The sequence below is a fragment of the Ovis canadensis genome, chromosome 14 (assembly GCF_042477335.2).
Source record: "Ovis canadensis isolate MfBH-ARS-UI-01 breed Bighorn chromosome 14, ARS-UI_OviCan_v2, whole genome shotgun sequence".
NCBI lineage: Eukaryota > Metazoa > Chordata > Mammalia > Artiodactyla > Bovidae > Ovis > Ovis canadensis.
This window is the reverse complement of record NC_091258.1, coordinates 55,711,618-55,732,847: the sequence shown is the minus strand read 5'-3', so window position 1 is coordinate 55,732,847 and position 21,230 is coordinate 55,711,618. Positions and strand designations below refer to the sequence as shown.

Sequence of the window (21,230 nt, the reverse complement as noted above, 5' to 3'; positions counted from 1 at the left end):
GCTCTCCCTGCATTTAAAGCAGGCCTGCCTGCCTCCAGAAAGAGCTACCAGCTGAGGACCCACTTGCCGTTAATACCCCGGGAGCCAGGATGCCAGCCTCATTTCAGAAGGCCTCATAAAGTCCTGGCCTTGCCTCTCTGAAAAAAATTTACTCCCCCAACCAGCAAAGTTTGGGTCCAGGATGATCTGGCCAGGCCCAGAAGGACCTCATTGGAAAGAGAACTGTCTCTCCAAGGTCTCATTTTTTAGGGTGACGCAACAGTGGGGATCACTATGGCCAACTTCGTCCTCCTCACTGTGCTGAGATCTATGGCCAATACCTGCCCCAGGACTGCAAACCAGACACTTGCCAGGGCCAGGTGGGAGGCTGACACCCGTGGAATGGGCTGGAAGGGCCAGCGTAACTCCAGTCCATGTTGCCAGGTGGGAATGTGACCCAGGATCCCCAGGTGTTCCATAGTTTACATAGAAGTGATGGCCCAGGTGTTACAAAAGTTACCACCTTTTGAATTTAAAGTGTTGGGTAAAGTGAAAAAAATAATTGGTGTCAAACCCTGCTGGACCACGGGCTCGTGGCTTTCCACTCTCTGACGTCTCCCGCGTCTGGTGCTTGCTGTGCTGCCCCAGTCTTGGTCTCACAGCAGGGTATGGGGATAATACCGTCTGGACAGCGTCTCATCTCACCTGCCTTGAGTGGGTTCCTGTAGCTTTGGAGCAGTCTGGGGTTGAGCAGTAGGAAATGTCCGAGTTGCTAAGGCTGGGGGGATTCCCATGACAGCAGGGCCACGAGGAGCGATGAGCAGGTCCACCTGGGCACCTCCCTGGCCTCCAGATGCAGAGTCTAGTTCTGTGTCAACATCCTGCCAAGCAGTGGCTTCCCAGACCCAGGCTTGGCGGTGGGGGTGGGGAATGGTCAGAGCCTGGGTGAGCCCGGGGTGAGAGATATTTGGAAATTCAGAGAGGGGAGATTTGGGGGCATCTCACCTGACATTCTGTGTATCCCTGGAATCTCTGATGGGATGCTGCTGGGACTGGGTCTGTGGCATGGGTTCTTGTCCTTGTCTGACCATGTGAGCCTGTGGCTCTCTCCCCCAACTATATGCTAGATTCTTAAGGGCAGGAGCCAGAGCTTTGAAAATTTTTCTGTTCAGTGTCTCACCTTAGGCTCTACATCAGTATAAGCAGCTACTTTCCTGGGAAGGCACGTGCTGATGCGCTGCTGGCTTTAGAAAGCGAGGAAAGAGAAGGGAGGGTGAGAGAGATTGGCCCTTCCAGGGTGGGTGCGTGGAACAAGGGGCAGCTCATTTCCAAGGTGAGAGGTGATGTCTGCCTGTGGAGAGGCGGGCGGGTGGTATTCAAGGTCCTGAGAAGATCCCACCGAGCAGTATCCTGCTTGGATACCGGGCAAGTATCCCGGGCTGCAGGCAGCAAACAGAACCCATCTGAAAAGCAATATCCTGTTACAGAGAGAGACAGCTGTAATGTGCGGGCACAGCGGCTCCAGGCTCACCCAGCCAGCCTCGGGGCCACCAGCGCCACCTCTCGGGTGCCGCCAAGTCCGACTCTGCTGCTCTGTCAGCTTTTTTGCAATTGACCTGGAGCGAGAGGGCAGCTGGACCGAGGCCCAGGGTGTCCGGGTGGCAGGTTGCAGGGACAGCGACTCCTGTCCTAGGGGCCCATGTGGATGCCGGAGGGGCTGGCCCTGCGCGTGTGGGCAGTGGGGCCGGCAGAGCTGTCAGCTGGGCCGATGGATAGGAGAGTCCGACGATGAGCCCGCAGCGTCCGGGTGGAGTCCCGGAGCACGGTGGCCTGTCCCGTCTCCATGGCCTCTGCTTCCACAGCTGACGTAAGTGGCTGCGTGGCCAGGATGGTAGCGGCCCTCAGCCGCTGATGACAGCATGGGGCCTGGCCCACTGTCTTTCTCCAGAACACTGAGCAGCACTCTGGCTGTAGGCTCTCCCCTTGCCAGCTCCCACTGCCTTAGAGGTGGACTCAGAGAGGGTCCTGGCGGCGAGAGCCCCGATGCCCTGAGACACGGGATATGTCCCCCGAGTCTGGACCTCATGCCACGGCCCTTCCCACGCATGCACCCTTGGAGTGCTCTGGGACTCCTTGGAAACGGTCATCATCTTTTCCCCAAACACCATTCTCCGTTTCTGTGCGTGTGTGGCACCCTCTCTTGCGAGGCCCCTGCTCTGCCTTCTGATCCTCCCTCACGAGATATTTGGAGGTTTATGAAGGAGGGGTTTGGGGAATCTTACCTAGCATTCTGACATCCCTGGAATTCCAGAAGAAAAGATGCTTCTGAGCGTGGACCTGCGGTTCGGCTTATGGCTTTGCTTACGGCTCTCCTTTCCTGCTCTATTCTGGGGTCCCTAAGGACAGGAAACAGGGCTTGCTTTGTTTTCCTGTCACTCTCTGATTCCCTCCCCTTTCCGATCTCTTCCCCTCCAAGTGCTCGGCCAGCCTCATCATCCACACTTGTCTTCCTTAGCTGGAAGCAGGAGCTGTCGCCGCCCTTCCCTCCCTGCTCTGCAGACATGTGACGTGGCCCTTGAGGAGGGTCCCATGTCCAGGTGATGCCGTAGGGAGTCTCAGGACAGGGGTGAAGGGGGAAGGGACCCCACACCTGGATCGACCTTCCCGTGCCCTGCCTGGGTGGAGCCTTGCTGTCTGTCCTCAGAGACGTGCATGTCGCATGCCTGGCTGGCCTGGCCGGACCCCTTGGTTGGAGCTTTTCCAGACTGAAACTGTCTCTCGCCACCCCCAGAGGCTCTGTTCAGCTGAGCGAGGCCTTGGTCAGCAGCACGGAGTGTTTTAGCTTCATCTTCTGAATCCGGGGTGAACCGCTGTTCCTGATAAGCCTGGAGCTGAGCAGAAACCTCGCTTCTTGGTGGTTTTTCTCGTGAGGCTTCTTTAACAGCATGAGGCCTCTGAAGAGGGAAGGCTGTCGTGTTTGCTGCCTGAGGGACACACAGACAGCTCCCCAAACCCCGCCACCCTGGAAGTCAAACCAGCCCTGTAGGAGCCCTTCGAGGGGAACAGGGATGTGGTGTGCTGAGGTGTAGCAGTTGCTGGCTTAGCTGGTCTGGGGTGGTGGTTGGGTCCCACCTTGGCCTTGGAGACTTCCTGACTGGGGAGTCAGAGAGGATCAGGAGTATGCTATTGACCAGTGAGCAAGTTTCTTTCCTTTCAGGAGATCTGCTGTCTGAAGCCTGACTCTGTGTGATCCAAGGCAAATTACTCATCCTCTCTGAGCCTCAGTCTCTTTGCTCCATCAGGGAAAGAAAGCTCCCAGGCTCTATGGGTAGAGAGTGAGCAGATACTTTGAGAAAAATAGTGAAATCCACAGTGTTGGTCATCACCAGGATGCCATCACTCTGGGCTCTTGCCAAGGGACTGGTACACCGGAGTTCTTGTCTTACTTGGCTCAGATGCATCCCTCCATCTACCCATCATCCTGAAGCCTCACTTCATCCATCCACCCACCTGTCTGTCCATCCATCCACCCATCTACCTGACCATCCATCAGTATGTCCACCCATTCATCCATCCATCAGTCGCTCCATCCATCAGTCCATTCATCCATCCATCTACCTTTCCATCCAGTTGTTGATAATGTTGGGCACTACACAGGGCTGCAAAGATGACTGCATCTGTCCCCAGCCTTCCGAAGGCAGGACTCACAATGATGTGCTTGTGTTGCCTGGCTCCCTACTCCTTCTGAATTTGTTGGATGGATGAGACACAAAGTTTACTATTTGTTACAGCTCAAGGAAAGCATGATGAATGCTGAGCAGAGGGAGAGATCAGGTCTGACTGGAGGGATTGGGAAGGGCTTTTGAAGGCTGCTCCAGTGCGGATGCAGTGATGGTAAGGCAGGAGAGCCTCTGTGTGTTGAGGAGACAGAGATGAGGCTTGATGGGCATCTCTCTTAACAGTCTTCCCTTAGCGGAGGGGCTGAATTTTGACCTCTTTTCCTACCTTGGTGCCCAGCCTGCCCTGTGGGTGTTGTCCCCAGTCTGAGTCTTTGCTCCTGGAAGGCAGACATTCTCCATGTTGGACAAGGGCAGCTTGAACACAACCACACAAGACAGTCAGAGAAAGGCCATCCCTGCCCAGACCCTGGAGAGCTGCTTCTGCACCCACGTGGGATTCTCATGCTATTAGCATGACCACTTCCATAGATTTCAAAGAGTTGGGAGCATCAACACCCAACAGCTCCATGGCTGATGGAAAGAAGGAGAAGTCAGCTGGGGAGTCCAAAGGGTTGGCCTCCTGGGAACACCGTTCCCCAAGCAAGCTTTCAGGAAACTTGGCGCAACTTAATGAGTGCAGCAAACAAAGTTGTGGGGCTGAGTGATTGGTATGCATTGTTTTGTTTCTTTCATTAATTCCTGCTGCCATTCGGGATGCAGGGATGAACAATAGCAGGGGCCTGTTCAGATCAATACCAGATTGCTGATAGTGCCTATCTGTTCTTGGAGCAGATTATTTGATAAATGGCGTGGTCCATACATTGTGACAGGTGTTCGCCGTCCAGCCCAGACCAAGCTGGTTTAGTGGAGCCCCTTCACGGGAAGCCAGGAAAGCAGAGAGAGTATTTCCTTTTTTGGTACAAATCCACATAGAAATTGTTGCTTTTAAGCTATAGATAATGAATTTCTAGCAAGAGAGGGTGGTAGGGGGGACAGAAAGGATCTGGACTTTATTCTCCGTCACACCAAAGAATTATTTTCCCCCACAGCATGGGGTTGAGCTGGGCCCTGGCTTGGATTGTGGCTCTAATAGGGGAGAATGTGAAGGGTTTTATTTTGAAGGCAGGGCAGCCACTGATGCAGTAACTGGTTTCCAGGTGGAAGAAGCTACTGTCCCCTGAGCTGTGGATGGGCCCTTGGGGGAACACTGATGGCTGGAGGCGGGGCTACAGAGGGTGAGTGGTGCCAGTCTTGGTGGGGCAGGGGCTGGGGAGGGGCTGGGGAGGGGGCTAAGGTTTCACAGACGAGTTCGGGCAGACAGGGCACTGTGTCAGGTCAGAGCCCCTGGACCACGGAAACGGTGCTGCTGGATGGTTGTCATGTCCAGTGGCTCTGCACCAGCCTGGCATTGGCACTCTCTTGTCGATTCCTTTGGCAGCTTTCCCACTCCTGGGCGTTATGCTCTGCAGTTCAGTCTCAAGGGCTAAGTTTCCAGGCCTGAGTGGTTCGAGTTGCCCCCACCTTTCTTGTTCATTTTGTCCAGGGCTGGCCACACTCCCAGAGTGTTTCCAATGTCTGGGAGTGAAAAGCGGAGGTACCAAAGGGACCTGGATCAATGACTGATGGATAGACAGAGGGAGGCAGGCAGGTGACACCTGCAGGGCCACATCTGCCCGCACCTCCAGCCCCCACTCCTGGGTCCCAGGGAAGCAAATGGAACTCCGAGCATCCTGGAGACAGCAGGACATGGTGTGCTGGGGGGAGGTCACAGAGAACAAAGTGCTTCCACGGTGTTACCGTGTTTGCACTCCCAGCATTCCTGCAACATGGGCTGGGCATGCCCCCTGCCCCGCTGACGCTGACTGCTCAGTGGCTGCCACCTGCGAAGAGGTCCCCTGGGCCTGTCTGCCTGCTTGGCTTCCCAAGTGAATGGTGGTGCATGGACAGCAGCTGGGGAACCAGGGATGGACTTTGCCTTCTTAGCTCTGAAATCCATGTGCGTGTACTAAGTTGCTTCAGTGGTGTCCAACTCTGCTACACTGTGGACTGTAGCCCTCCAGGCTCCTCTGTCCGTGGGATTCTCCAGGCAAGAATACTGGAGTGCACTGCCATGTCCTCCTCCAGGGAACCTTCCCCACCCAGGGGTTGAACCTGTGTCTCTTACGTCTCCTACACTGGCAGGCAGGTTCTTTATCCCTAGCGCCACCTGGGAAGCCCCTGAAATCCATACTCCCCGCTCAAAAAAGGGGCAACCTGGAGGCCCTGAGGAGCCATCCTTCTTAGGATGCGGAATCCTTTTCCAAGGGCTTATTGCTGAACGAAAGGCAATTACACAGGGGATGGTGACCCTCGTCTCCCAGAGTATGTTGAGGCGATTGGGGCCATGATCTATGGAATGTCAGGCGTCAGATTTTAGACTTTGTTTTTAAAAATCTCTAACAACCTCCTAAGGAATGATTTGACATCCTTAAGTTCAACACTGGCACAAAAAAAGCTTATGGCAAAATTAACATAAATCATTAGCATTAATCATGCAGGGTTATTGATAGCCGTACGCAGGCATGTATCACAATCCTGGCCAGGGACTCGGGTTGGGCGATATTTCTTCCAGCTGTCCCGGCCACATATGGTGGTGAAGCTGGCTTTCTTTTCTAATTTTCCTCCTCAGCTTGAGCTGTCAGAGCCACCCCCTCTTCCCATTCCCTTCCCCTCACGCTGGGCACTAACTTCGTTGTCTCCTCTGCCTTTCCTCTCTCTCTTCTTTAGAAACCAGATTTCTAGTCCGGGTCAGAATCCATCAATGTCCGTGGCTGTCACCCACCATGTGACTAGTGGCAGCAAAATAGCTGGGTGACAATTAACAATGGGTGGCCTACATAGATCAGGTTCAATTTGGTAGCCTTCACTTTTACTTACACACTCATCTCAGAAGCTGAGAAAAGACTCCCCTGCCCCCGCTGCCTGGATGCTGGTGTGCCCTTACCTTGCCACGCACGCCCTCATCGGCCCAAGATGCTGGGGACGGTGGATGGTATAAAAGTAGAATACAGCAAGGAATAGGGTTTTATAGTCACTGGCAACACTTTGAAATATAATAGAAGGACGTATGTTACCTTCGTTGAAAAATGAGGAAGGGAATTCTGTTGGTCTGACCTTGCTGTATGTCTCTCCTGCCACACTGCATTTGTGGTTGTATTAACAGGAGTATAGTATAAAGAACATTGGAGGTGATGAGAAGGAGCTCTGTCCTACTGTGCTGATCAGATCACACTGAAAATTATTGTGGTCAGTAAAGACTGGGACAGGCTTAGATACATAGGACCAGGGTTATGTGAGGAGGGAATAGGAAATATTCAGCTCAGAATATACACACACTGGGAACCATAAGTTCTGGCTTTCTGTGTTTGAAGAGCTTTCAGAGGAAGAGGAAGCCGCGAGTGCTGGGCAGCTCAGAGGACTGAGAACTTCAGACAGGTGGCAATGTACCCAGAACAGGGTGCATCAACCCCAAACGGTATTGCCTCCAGAGGACGTGGGGAGTGAGTTCTCATCACCAGAGTTGTTCAGCACAGGCTATGTGACCACTTGGAGGAAAGCTTGGGGAGGAGTCAGAGTAAATGCCATGTAAGGTCCTTTCTACGCAGGCAGAGCTTGAAATTCCGAGTTTGTATCCTGATCTGAGGGCTGGAATCAGAGAACAACAGTGCAGTTTGCCTCTGCCTCTCTTTTCCGCCTCCAGGCTGCAGTCTCAGCTGAGACTTGGGCTTCTTGAACACATCTTTCTCCTCCCTCTTTTTGCAAGTCTAGCTTCACACAAGACTGTGGTGGCCTCATAGCCTGTGACCACATTCAGAGAAAGCTATGCAATCCCTTAATGAAAAACTTGAGTGGGGGCATTTGAAAATGTTTCTTCCTCATATACTTCCAGCAGAATTTCAGAGAAGCTAATACACTTGGTTGGTAGAAGCTTTAGTCAGCAATGGATTTGGACAATTCAAGGCAATAGCATTTCAAAATGTTATAACCTGGGATGGCCTGAGATTTGATGAACAAGAATAGAGGTCAACCACAAACAGTTAGGGGTGAATGGTTAGTCCTGAATGGCTATAGGCCCTTGCCACCAGCTCTTGGGAAAACCATGGGCTCCTTGTCCTTGGTACTAGCACAGCTGCCTTTCTTTGGTGTTGTTATCAGCTCTTGTGGAATGCTTGCTTGGTGTCCAATCATGTTTAGCTGTTAAAGGGAGGGGTCCAAAAGTCTCTCTGCACTCTAGGACACAGGATTCTAGAAATAAACCTTCACATTATGGGAATATGGCTTGTCAAGAAAATCACCCACTTTATGCTAAATTAAACAAAAAGGAAAATGTTTTGGTTTTTGTAAACAAAAAATTCCAAATCAATTCTGCTTCAGGTAAGGTTTGATCCAGCAGATTATGGGATATCACCAAGGGGTCTCTTGGCATGGGCTTCCTCATCAGTGCAATAATATCTCTCCCTCCCAACAGCTCTAAACACTTCCTTTCATGAATGCAAATGTTTCTGACATCAAAAGCTTTGTATCTATGCATACTCATCAACTACATAGCCAGAACTAGGTCATTACTTCCTGTGGTCAGGGTAGAGTCACATGTTGATGGACTTAGGGCACTTAGTGTCCAAATTAAGTGCTGCATCCAGGGTAAATCCCACCCAAGCTTCGTGACCGAGAATGGAAAGGAGTCCTTCATCAGAAGAAGTTTGGAGAATTACTTTACCAAAACACTGAAGATGGCGGCAAGGTGCAAAAATGAAAACATACCCACTTTAGCTTGAAAGTGTCTGGTCCTGGAAAGATAGTTCCTCACCATAACTTTTCTCATCTCAGGTTTCCTGGTGGACCTTAGCATCTTTTGTCATTTCTCTGCCATCTTTTACCAAAATTTTTGCAGAGTTTGGATGTTGAGGCATCATAACTTTCTTAGAGAAAATTAGAGGAGATTAATGCAGCTGACAAAGAGCTGCTGTCCTGATGCACAGCTTGTGGGGGCCACCATTTTGGAAGAACCACAAGAGCCACTGTTCCCTCTCCAACGAGTGATAAAAACGTACAAGATGCTCTTTGGAATGTGGCTTGCCTTGCACAAGACCAGCCATGCCTTCGTTAGATATGTCTAGTGTTCTGAGGCTTGCAGAACCTGGGCAAACAGGTCAGCGAGATTTCTTTAATTTGATCACAGGAGAGTTTCCACAGAAGCTGGTCCACGTCTTGTAGAACTGTCCACCATTCCCCAGTGTCCAGGGGCAGCCTTGCAGAGATCATAGTCACTGAGAGCGGCACTGTCGACAGGCATGGATAGATCCCTTAATTTCATGGTTTAAAAATACGTTAGTTGACCTTAGTATAATTCCAATATTTCAGTCATTTACATGTCATGACTCAGTACTCATTCATTAAATATAGTGCTTTTCGAATGAAGAACGGAGATGAAAATTTTTCTTAATGATGACAAGTGATATAATTTACTTTTATTTCTGTCATATCATGGTGCCCATGAGCCTGGCCACGGCTGAGGGTCTGCCTGTGGCGCCATGGTGAGCTCCTTTTAGTAAAAGGCTCCACTGGACACATCATTTGAGCCAATACTGGTCATGTGTGTCTGAGTCATCCTCCACTTGGATCCTTGGCCCTGTTTTGTTTTGAGCTCTTTGGCTCCATCAGTGGACCTTCCCAATAAAGTTATACCTTCTAGAAGGAGGAGGTGTGGCTGGGGTGGGGGAGGGAAGGTGATAGGGCAGAGGGATGGATGCTGTTGAAAATCTTCGTTTTTTGTGGCCCCGAGGGAACTGGCCATAGGACTGGAGTGAGTGGGAGGATGGTCAAGATCCTATTTTCCTCAGTAGCGCCACCTCCTGGCCTGGCTGCACTGATCGTTGTTCACGGATGAAGTTCATAGCTCTTCAGAGTTTGGGATGTGGTAACTGGTGCTGTGCTTCCAACGGGAGCTCTCTGAATTTAGAAAACCTCTTGGAGTTGGTATTTTGTAATTCCCCTGACAGATGAAAGTCTCATTTTGAAAACTGAAAAACAACTCCCTCCCAAATAGTGCTTCCAGAGCCTGGGACTCAGGAACACTCTAATAACCAGAGGTCCTACCCTCCGGATTCACTTGGCCAAGCCCCGATCATCCCCTTTGGTTGGTTTCTTTTGTGGTGGTTCAATGAGACTTCACAAGGATTGCTTTATTCTATGTTAATCTGTAAGGATACTAAGACCATTACGATCAATTAGAACAGAGTTTGTAGAAAGTGGGAGAAGCTGAAATCTACACATTAGGCTCTAAACTTCTTAGAATGTTTTAACGTTTTTTTTTTTAATTTTAAGAATAGGCATATTTATTTATTTTTGGCTGCCCTGAGTCTTCATTGCAGCTCGCAGGCTCTCTGTGGGGGTTGCCTGGGCTTCTCTCTGGTTGTGGCACACAGGTTCAGTAGTTCTGGGGCGCTGGTTTAGTTGCCTCTCAGCAGGTGGGATCTTAGTTGCCTGTCCAGGGATCAAACCTGTGTCCCCTACATTTCAAGGTGACTTCTGAACCACTGGACTGCTAGGGAAGTTTTAAGGGACACTTTTTAAGGAGAACAACCACTTACACGGGCTTCCCTTGTGGCTCAGATGGTAAAAAATCCACCCGCAATGCAGGAGACCTGGGTTCTATCCCTGGGTCAGGAAGATCCCCTGGAGAAGGACATGACGACCTTCTCCAATATTCTTTCCTGGAGAATTCCATGGACAGAGGAGCTTGGTGGGCTACAGTCCATAGGGTTGCAAAGAGTCGGACACGACTGAGTGACTAAGCACAGCACCGTTTACATTTACCAACCCCCCCCCTCCCTTCCAATGCAATCAAATGGTGTGCAGCCCGGGGCCTGCAGCTGGCCCTGGCTTATAAGCCTTGAGGCAACCGTGGCAGGAAACATCGATTATTACTCAGCTCAAAGAAAGCCCAGTGCCACTAGGCATCCAGTGCTAAAGAGAGCTTTCCCCAAATTCTGAGAGGCCAGATGGCATTGTTCCTCCTTGGGTTCTGGGGCAATTTAGAGACGGAAATGGATATAGCCAGACTGCAGTGAGTAACAGCCCGGGAGCCCTGGGTTGGGGGTTGGACCTCTTGTCTTTGTATCTAGACTTTTTGTCTGAGCCCTTTCCCCCAGCTACGTCAGTTTTTTCCATCTGTAAAATCTGTACCATCTGGGGCCACAGCGCACGGCCTGGGATGCTGAGCCAGCCGCTGCTTTGCCTCGCATCCCCTGTCAGCTGCAGGAGGATGAAGCTGCTGCTGTGCATCGCGCTGCTCGCCTACGTGGCCTCTGTTTGGGACAACTTGATTAACATGAGGTCCATTCAGGAAAACGGGGAGCTCAGAATTGAGAGCAGGCTTGATGAGATCATTGAACCACTAAGGGAGAAAATCAGAGATTTGGAAAAGAGCTTCACCCAGAAATACTCGCCAGTAAAATTTTTATCAGAAAAGAACTGTAAAAGAATTTTGGTAACTGGGGGCATGGGCTTTGTGGGTTCCCACCCCACGGACAAGCTCATGATGGATGGTCACGAAGTGACCGTGGTGGACAACTTCTTCATGGGCAGGAAGGGAACATGGAGCATTGGATTGGCCAAGCAAACTTTGAGCTGATCAACCATGACATGTTGGAGCAGCTGTACGTTGAAGTGGATCAGATCTACCACCTGGCCTCTCCTGCCTCCCCTCCCAATTACATGTACAACCCCATCCAGACACTAAAGACCAACACCTTCGGGACACTGAACATGCTGGGGCTGGCAAAGCAAGTTGGGGCTCGTCTGTTCCTGGCCTTCACCTCAGAGGTGTATGGAGACCCTGAAGTCCACCCACAAACTGAGGATTACAAGGGCCACGTGAATCCCATAGGACCCTGAGCCTACTACAATGAAGGGAGCGAGTCACAGAGATCATGTGCTATGCTTCCATGAAGCAGGAGGGCATGGAGGTGCACGTAGCCAGGATCTTCAACATCTTCGGGCCCCGAATGCACATGAACGATGGCCGGGTGGTCAGCAACTTCATCCTGCAGGCACTGCAGGGGGAACCCCTCACAGTGTACAGATCCGGATCACAGACGAGGGTCTTCCAGTACGTCAGTGACCTGGTGCACGGCCTCGTGGCGCTCATGGACAGCAACGTCAGCAGTCCCGTCAACCTGGGGAACCCGGAAGAACACACCATCCTAGAATTTGCTCGGCTCATCAAAACCCTGTTGGCAGTGGGAGTAAAATTCAGTTTCTTTCTGAAACCCAGGACGACCCCCAGAGAAGGAAACCAGACATCAAGGAAGCGAAGCTGATGCTGGGGTGGGAGCCAGAGGTCCCGCTGGAGGAAGGGTTAAACAAAGCCATCTTCTACTTCCAGAACTCGAATACCATGCAAATAACCAGGACATCCCCACACCAAAGCCAGCAAGGATGAAAACAGGACAGGCAAGCCATAACTGAAAACCTCACCTTTCAGGACCATAGATGCCCTATTTCACACTTGCCAGGAATTCTTTTTTTTTTTTAAAGAAAGACTAACTAAAACAGGTGTTATGAAGAAAAAACTGGAATTCATACTGAAGCTTGCTTTAAGAAATGGATGTGCCCAAAAACTACCCTAAAAAACCTGCAGATTTTGCCTTGCACTTTTGAAAATCTTTTTACGTAAAAGAGCGTCGATGCATCTCTGCACTTTTTCAAGTTTTTTTTATCTTACTGTGAGAGCCTATGTCATGACTGTCGTCGACAGTTTTATTTACTGATTTCTTTGTGAAGCTGAAAAGGAACATTAAATGAGGTGAAAATGCCGATTTATTTATGAAGTGGGTACTTATAAATGAGACGCTATTCTATGCATAGAGGAGAAAAAGCAGACCAGGAGTAATATCAGGTGGTTGGCATACCTCATTAATTCTCAGGCAGAGAAAAGAATTCTGCTCAAGAGCTTTGTGACGTTTCTTCTAATGCAGAATTTCTCCAAGGTCTAGTTCTTAGTTGTAAACTTGACTTTGAAATGTTTTTGTTGGTTATCACGATTAAGGATATTTGAAATCACTACTATGTCGTGCTGCATATGGGGGTGGGGTGGGTGGGATGAAGTTAATATTCTTGGTTAACAGTGGTTAAATATACCATTTGAATAAAACATTGGGAAAAAGTCTGCACCATCTGTATAATGGTGCAGATGGTCTCTGATGGCTGTTATTGTCCCGCTAGTCTGTAGTATTTTTTTTAAGTTTTAATATATAATTTTATTGTTTTCTTTTATTTTTGACTGTGCTGGGTCCTCGTTGCTGTTGGTGCTTGTCTCTAGCTGCGGTGAGTGGGGGCTACGCTCTAGTGCTGGTGCAAGGGCTCATTGCGGTGGCTTCTCTTGTTGCGGAGCACAGGCTCTGGGCACTTGGGCTTCAGTAGCTGAAGCTCATGGGCTCTAGGGCACAGGCTCAATAGTTGTGGCGCATGAGCTTAGTTCCTCTGTGGTATATGGGATCTTCCCAGATCAGGGATCGAACCCGAGTCTCCTGCATTGGCAGATGGACTCTTGACCACTGGGCCACCAGGGAAGCCGGCGAGTTTCTTTGTTTTGACTGTTATTTGGAATGTCTGGAAAGTGAGCTGTGTCCAGGCCTGCAGGCATTAGAAGGCAGGTGGGTATATGTGAGACTATGAAGGTTTTGTTCTCTTCATGGCGTTTTTCGGGGTGGACATGGCGGCACGAGGCATCTTAGCAAGTCTGAGTGGACTCAGTGAGGACTCCCTTGCCCAGCTCCGTGTAGGCAAAGGGATTCGATCTGGGCCCTTCATGGTGCTAGAAACTAACAGATGTGTATTTTATGTTTACCTGAAGATGGATGTGATTGGCACCAGAGGGTGATGGGGAGGGTAGCAAAAACACAAAGAAAACAGCCCATTCCCGCCCCTGTCCTGGGACCCCAGTCTCTCAGGATATTGCTGTCTTTCTAAGCCCCAGGGCAGCGCCTTCCCCTCGGTGTTGTGGGGAGGGGTCTGTCTGCAGGGGAGTAAGAGAGAGAGGCCTCCTCCCTTCTAAACGCAATGGCCTCTGGCCATCCTGGGCCCAGAGTGAGCAGGCCACACTCAGTTGAACTTGGGACTTGGAGGTTCTGAAAGGTCCGCTAGTTTCCTGGCAGGTAGGCTTCTAGGAAGAGCTTGCTGGCGGATTGCTCCCCGGATCTGGGGTTTTGGGTCTCCCCTTATCCTCTGCACATAGTACTGGCCTTCTTCCTGGACCACAGAGCTTACAGCAGAGCTGACAGGAGGTGCTGGGACCGTCCTGGGCTGTTATCTAAGTAGCTAGGACTCTGGCTGTGTCCATGGCCTCCCAGGGTCTGTGCTGGTGGTTCTAACAGGGCTCCTCTGACCCCTATCATCCAGCAGGAAGCTGGAAGCCCAGTCAAAGGGCTTAGAGAGCTGGGACCTTCCTGGTCTTCCTTTTAGCCTCAAAAGTGAAAAACGTACAGATGATTTTGTTTTGCTCGTGTCAACACTCTTGTTTTCTGGGGCCCAGAACCTACGCAATTCTCCAGAGTCCCTAGAATACAGACTTGGGAGTTTGGGCCCAGCAGGAGACAGATGGCACACTCACAGGGTGCAAATTAGAGGAGTTTAACAAGAGGACAATTTGTAAAGGAGCAGGTGGGACTTAGGAGTCTGTGGGTGTGGGAGGGGGAAGTCCAGACCTGAGTGTTGGGGGACAGAGCATCCTGGAACCTGCAAACAGAGAGGAGCAGAGAGGAGGTCACCAGTAAGGAGCATCCCTGCCAGGAGAGAGCTGGGAGAATGAGTGCTCCCACTTTTCCTAACCCTCCTGCTCTCTTCGGGGGGCTTCCATTGGCTGAATTGACCAGAAGCCCACGACATGGTCCATATAAGGACAGCCTCCCTGTGTGGGGAGAGGACCCTCAAGTTTATTTATAGAAATTCCAAGCCTACAGCTGACTTAGGCAAAACACTTCCCTTCCATGTGTCTCAGTTTCCTTATTTGTAAAACAGGGGAAAATAGTGTCTCCCATCTCATAGTTGTGAAAAGTAAATGAGAGATTCATCTGTAACATTTTTCTAGATTCCGCAGATGAACCTGTTTTCAGGATGGGGATAGGGATGCAGACGTGTAGAACTGACATTCAGACAAGGAGTGGGGTGGGGTAAGGAGAGGGTGGGATGAAACAGGAGATTGGGATTGGCATATACACACTGCCATGTGTAAAATGCAAAGCTAGTGGGAAGGTGCTGGAAAGCGCAGGGAGCTCAGCTCGGTGCTCTGTGGTGACCTAGACGGCTGGGATGGGGGAGCTGAGAGGGAGGTGCAAGAGGGAGCGCGTGTAGTTGATTCACTTTGTGGTAGAGCAGAAAGTAATTGTTGTAAAGCAATTATACTCCAACAGCAACAACAAAGTAAATGAGAGAATGTTGGCAAATTGCTAAACTATCGTTACAAGGTGTTTAGGAGGACCAAGTTCTGGGCCCTATGCTGCGTTAATAGAGTCCTGGCGTGAGACAGCCAGTGAGGGGCGTGGTCTGTGTGTGAGTCAGGCAGCTTGAAACCCGAGGACTTCTCTTGGCTCCTGCCCTTCTCCATCTGGCCTGGGAAGCGGCTGTGAAAGTGATTGTGATGATGGTGACTTGTTACGGAGGAGTGAGTCATGTGTGCAATTCAGGGGCCCCATCTGAAGACCCATTTGTGTCACGGGCAGTTGAGGGGCAGTGGCTCCTATAGGTCTGTGTTAGGTGAGCAAGGGATGTAGAAACCACTCAGCTATGGGAACAAGAGGCCTTCTGAACCCACATGAGTGGCTTTCAGCTCTTTCTGCTTCTTGTGTGTGAGTGCGGAGCAGTTTGCAGGACAAGCCCTGGCTCTCATACTGGCCCCAGGGAGCAGAGCCATCCAAGGTCTGGCCACTTGGACTCAGAGTCCAGTCCTTTCTTCAGAAAGAAATTACCACTATGTTTGGGAGGCAGAGTCTCTCTCTGTGGGATAGGCATGTGTCTACCTTAGGAGCTGGGAGCTAGGGACTCCCAAAGCCAGTGGGAGGCAAGCTGGCTGGGTTTGTCTGGGTACCAACTGCATCTCTTATTTATGTTTCCCTGAAAAACAACCAGTGTGTTTTGATGATTTCTAAAGAGTTTCAAAACAATATACTTAATTGCTCTGAGTAATTTCAGAGCTCATTAATGTAATAAATCTCTGGAGAGAAATATTCTTAGTTAACGATCAGCATAAAATCAGAGTCTCTCAGGGTAGACTTTCCATCATTCCGCAGAGGAGACACAATGGTGGACATAGTTGACGGAGGAGGCCTGTCTCTGCCAAGCTGGCTCATCAGTAGGTTTTGTGGTCTTGAAGTTTTGGAATTCCAGCTTGGTGGCTTTTGTTTAAAAATGAGAGAATTGCCCGTCAGCATTGGGCAGCTCCCATGAGCCCTTACTGAGTGCTTTAGGGAACTTACAGCTGCCCTTAGTGTTAGTCAGTTGCTCAGCTGTGTCCGACTCTTTGCGACTTCATGAACTATAGCCCGCCAAGCTCCTCTGTCTGTGGAATTCTCCAGGCAAGAATACCAGAGTGGGTTGCCGTTCCCTTTTCCGGGGGATATTCCTGACCCAGGGGTCGAACGCGGGCCTCCTGTACTGCAGGCAGATTCTTTATCATCTGAGCCACCAGCTGCCATACATACTCCTAAGCCAAAGCAGAATTCTTGAAACTCCCAGTGCATTCTTCTCTCGGTAGCTCCAGCAGCTCAGTTAGGCCAGCCTACAGCCACCCCTGGCAGATCAATTGTAGAAGTGGCCTTAGTCCTTATCCTTTGCTGTCTATCTTCAAGGTGCTGCTGTTTCTATCTGCTCCCACCAAAGGGTGTTAACAAATAAGATAGAAGCAGAGGCATGAAGATGTTTTTCGACAGGACTCGTCCACACTTCTGCCTCGGCCTTCCTCATTAGGCCATGCCTGGGCTAGGCTGCTGGAGGAGGAGAGCCAGCTGGCCTGCTTGCCCAGCCAATAGCTAACCAACCTCCAGATGTCAGAGTGAGCATTGTTAAGACCAGAAGAACCATCCCGCCAAGCTCAGCCTAAATCGCTCAGTTCTGATTTGTTAACTAATTAAATGCTTACTGTCTGAAGCCCCTGAGTTTAGGGGTTTTCATACAGCATCACTGTGGCAGACTGCAGTGCCGTGCTTGACTCTTCTCTCCTCTGCAAAGCCCTCACCGCCTGCCCCTGCTCTCCAAGCTCATCCCTATCATGCCCGTGTCTCTCCGCCTCCCCTGGTACCTGAGCACCAGTCACCCTGCATCTACTCTTTCCCACTCAGAGTCTTTTTGCTTATTGGGGCCTAGGTGGTCTTTTTGACAACAGAGCATCCTTCCTACCTGCTCAAACCCTTACAGTGACTTTTGATTCATTTAAAAGAAAACCTCCCCTTGACCATGCCCTGCAAGTTCTCATGTGATGGACAACTGTCTCTATTCCAGCTACAGGATCGTCCTTCTGTACTTGGAATACACAACTCTCGGCCCTGCCCCAGGGCCCTTGTACCTGTTCATGTCCCTTGTACCTGTTCATGTCCCTGCCTGGAGGTGGCTGGCTGCCTTGTCCTTATCTTTGGTGTCTCTATCCAACTGTGTCCCCCCGAGAGGCCTGGGTGGGCTGCTCCCTTCACCAGCACATTTGGTTCTGAGCTCACCCTTCTGATCAAAGCCATGAGCTCAGACTGCAGACAGTCCAGGAGGATGCTCTGAGTAACTGGGATAAAAATCCATCTCACAGCCCCACGTGGGGAGAAAAGCCATGAGCGGCATTCTGGGCTGGGAGCAGAGTGTTCTCTGGGGGAACCAGGACAGTTGGCCTACCCTGGGCACCTGGCTGGTCAGGGTGTGGGTTGGGGGTGGGGGCTGCTCCCACAACCTTGTGAGAGATTTGGGGCTGAAGTCTTGGCCAGGGTTTGGATTTTTTTTTTTTTTTCACAGATGAGTCTGAAATTCCCCTCTGCTCTAGACTGAATACTGTGAGTCTCAGGTCCACCTTCCTGGCGCCCCTCTGGGACCCAGGCCACACAGCACAAGGAGGGTCCTATGGACTCTGCTCTGACGAGTTCCCCCTCCTGGCCTGATGACTGGGCTGTGTGGCAGAAGATGCCTTCACCACCTCGTGGGTGGGGAGCGGGAGTCCACAGCAGCAGTAGAATGGCACTGCATCCTGAAGTCGTTACCACCTAAGCCCTGTCATCCTGGCATGCTGTGTGAAACTGTGCGGCCCAGCTTTAAAGACAGCAGATGGGTTATCAATGCCTTTGTCTCATTCCTTCACTGCTCCTTGGAAGGCTAGCTTCCTTCAGAGGAAAACCCTGTTTCTGTGGTGGGGGTGGGGTTATGGGCTCTGAGCGGCATCAGGGTGGTGGAGGCTGGGATGATGATAGCAGGGGAGTGGGGTTGGGGGTGAGTGCCTGGAGGCTGAGCCCTGCCCTCGCCCTTCCCCCAGGGCATCAGGGGAAGGACAAGGGCTTCTAGACCATCTGGGTTCTAGTCTTGACTGCACACGTTTAGAGCAGTGGTTCTCAAATGGTGTCATTTGGCAGCCCCCACTGGAACCTCACCCCCAAGGGACATTTGACATTGTCTGGAGGTGTTTTTGATTGTCACAACTAGGAGATGAACGGCTCCGGCGTTGGGAGGGCAGAGGCTGAGGATGCTGCCTAAGTAGCTACGATGCACAGAGCAGCTCCACACAGTAAAGAATCACCTGAGCCAAAGAGTTCATGGGACCAGGGTCGACAAAACCTGCTTTAAACTTTCCCAGGCGCCTTTTCTTCATGAGCTTGTGACATGCACATAGCTACAACTTACGCACAACTTACGTCTGACTCTAAATATACAGACCACAGAAACACCGCTTTTAAAACCAACCAACTGGGACTTTCCTGGTGGTTCAGTGGCTAAGACTCAGGGCTCCCAATACAGGGGGCACAGGTTCAGTCCTGGGTCAGGGAACCAAGTCCCACATGCCACAACTAAAGAGGCTGTAGCTAAGACCTGGTGCAACCAAATAAATAAATATTTTAAAAAGAGATAGCATCTGCAGCCTCTACAGTTTTAAAGAACAACAACAAACCCCCTCAAAACATAGCAAAAAGAAAGAAAAATAAGAAATCAAATACAGGAAGGGTCTAACAGTTCCACTCTGCACCCGCTTGGGGAGAGTCATCCCAGAATGAGCTTCCTGGGGGTGATAGAGGAAAAGCTTTATCAAAAGTCCAGGGTCTTGTTCAACTTGTCCAAGAAGAATTTGGATGAGGAACGCAAAGAAGAAGAAGAAGAAAAAAACCCACTGAGGCTGAGGCACAAAGAGAAAAATGAAGCAGCTTATGGAGGCAAAAGTGAGGGTGAGGTCCTCGTGAGCAAGGGTTTTTTCATCTATTTTTATCTTATTTTTAGCCCTTTGAACGGGTGGCCTTTTTGGTCAGGGGTGGAGTATTCATTGAGAGGAGGGGAGAGGTGTGGCGTGGTTGGAACATTCACTGAAAGGAGAGGAGAGGTATGGCCTGGATGGAGCCAGGTGGCCTCATCTCCTGGTCCTCTGCTCCCTTCTCCTGAAGTCGCTGCCAGGCGCTGCTCTAAGAGCTGTTTTCCCTCAAACTCTCCTTTGCTAGTGAAGCCCCACACATGAAAGGTGGTACAGAATCATCAGCAACCTGTGCCTTCTCCACGGTTTTCACGGTCAGAGTTTCTCTTCTTTTTTTACATCAGCATGAATCCGGCAGAATCACACATCATCCCCATGACACATAGATAAGTCCCCTCCCTCTTGAACCTCCCTCCCTTCTCCCTCCCCATCCCCCGCCTCTAGGTTGTCTCAGAGCCTGGGTGTGAGTTCCCTGAGTCCTACAGCAAATTCCTGCTAGCTGTCTGTTTTACGTATGGTAATGTAAGTTTCCATATTACTCTCTCCATACGTCCCACGCTCCTTGCCTCCCCGCTCTGCTTTGTCCATAAGTCTGTTCTCTTTGTGTCTCACGGTCAGTTTCTTGTTCAGCTGTCTGTTTTCCATACTGTTCTTCCGTTCCTCAGGGCCTCATTAAGTGCAAAACAAGGAGGCAGCTTTGCCTTCTGCCTAATGCCTACGCCTGAGGAGGTTATCTTGGGCCCCGCCCCATCTTTCCTGCCTCAGGAGGCGGAGGTCTGAATGTGTAGTGCCCTGGCTGGGTCTTGGGCCCCCCCCCCCGCCCCCTCCCCCCCGCCCCCGTGCACTCCCCACCACCATCCCTCTTAGAGTCAGCCCTGGGCACACGTAGTGAGGTCCTAGTGGTTAGAAGCATTCATAGTTCACATAATATGGTTCCTGTAGTCATGTCAATGGTGTCACTGGGTACTCCAGAAAAGAGAAAGAGATTCATCCCAAGGCTGGAGGGACACCCACCTGGGGGGCTTTGATCGAGAGGTGGGGGCTGCTCTGCATCCCAGAGAAGCCCCAGGGGCTTCCAGTTCAACAATGACCCCGTCAGGGACTCCAGCGTTGCAGCCCATCCACTTGAACCCATTTAAGGGACTGGTCCATCAGCCAAGGGGGGATGGGCCTGGGAAGGCTGGGTAGGAATGGGGCCCAGGGACTTGGGTGTGGCCCAAGAGGGAGATTGCTGGTGCTCACCTGGGGAGGACTGCGTTGTCCTCAAGGGCATGCAAGCTTGGTCCTGCCTCAAGGATTTCAGGTTCTCATGCATCAGCAGTAGCAGCCGTTTTGCTGGTAGAGGAGTGCTCCCAGACTCCTACCAACCTGTCCCCCAGCATCTTCAGGGTGTTCCTGAGCTCAGAGGCACAGGACCCAACTCAGTCACCTCCCTTTGCTTCTCCTCGGTTCCTGGTGTCCCTAGGCGCTGCTGTATGGCTGCTGGAGTGGATGCTCTGTCTCCCTGTGAGACAAGTTACACCTGTGCACAGAAGGTCGGGGGTGGAGACATGTGCGCATCCTCACCCTCCCCAGCTCCTGGAGCAGGAGGGGTGTCTGACCTCAGCATGGAACCCAAGAGAACAGAGAACGGGACAGCCACCCGTTTTGTCTCCCTCTCCCCGGAGCCGTTCTCACCTACAGAATGACGTCAAGAAGCATGGGGTGGAGGCAGACCTGGGCCCTGGGCCCCTTCGCTGCATATAGTGCTGCAACCCTTGCACCTGGACATAGCTGTCCTCTAGCTGCAAAATACAAAGAAACTGTATGGGGCTAAAAATAACAAAGAGATACAAAGAGATAAAAACCCCAACTGCCGCTTTTGAAGAGCTGGGAGCAAAAACAGAGTATTGCCCATACTCTCTGAACATAACACCTAAAGCCACCCCTCCGACTTGACCCCTGGACACGCCCCTACCCTCACCCTGTGTAAGGAACCAGTTTGCCCCTCCTCGGGAGTTTGTTCTCACCCCTGCTGCTCCAGCAGGGCCCCCAATAAAGCCTTGCCTGAATTTCTTATCTGGACTCCAAGC

At 51.0% G+C, this 21,230-nt stretch overlaps 1 long non-coding RNA gene and 1 pseudogene across 1 annotated transcript in view; both read left to right on the top strand.

Moving 5' to 3' along the window:
- The first annotated feature begins 1,614 nt into the window (after nucleotides 1-1,614).
- The window catches only part of LOC138418095 (uncharacterized), a 100,153-nt gene continuing 80,537 nt past the window's right edge, over nucleotides 1,615-21,230 (top strand). Inside the window, exon 1 of the long non-coding RNA XR_011248409.1 lies at nucleotides 1,615-1,846. This is a non-coding gene — a long non-coding RNA (uncharacterized lncRNA). The remainder of the gene's footprint in view (nucleotides 1,847-21,230) is intronic.
- Nucleotides 10,951-12,206, top strand: LOC138419439 (UDP-glucuronic acid decarboxylase 1 pseudogene; annotated as a pseudogene).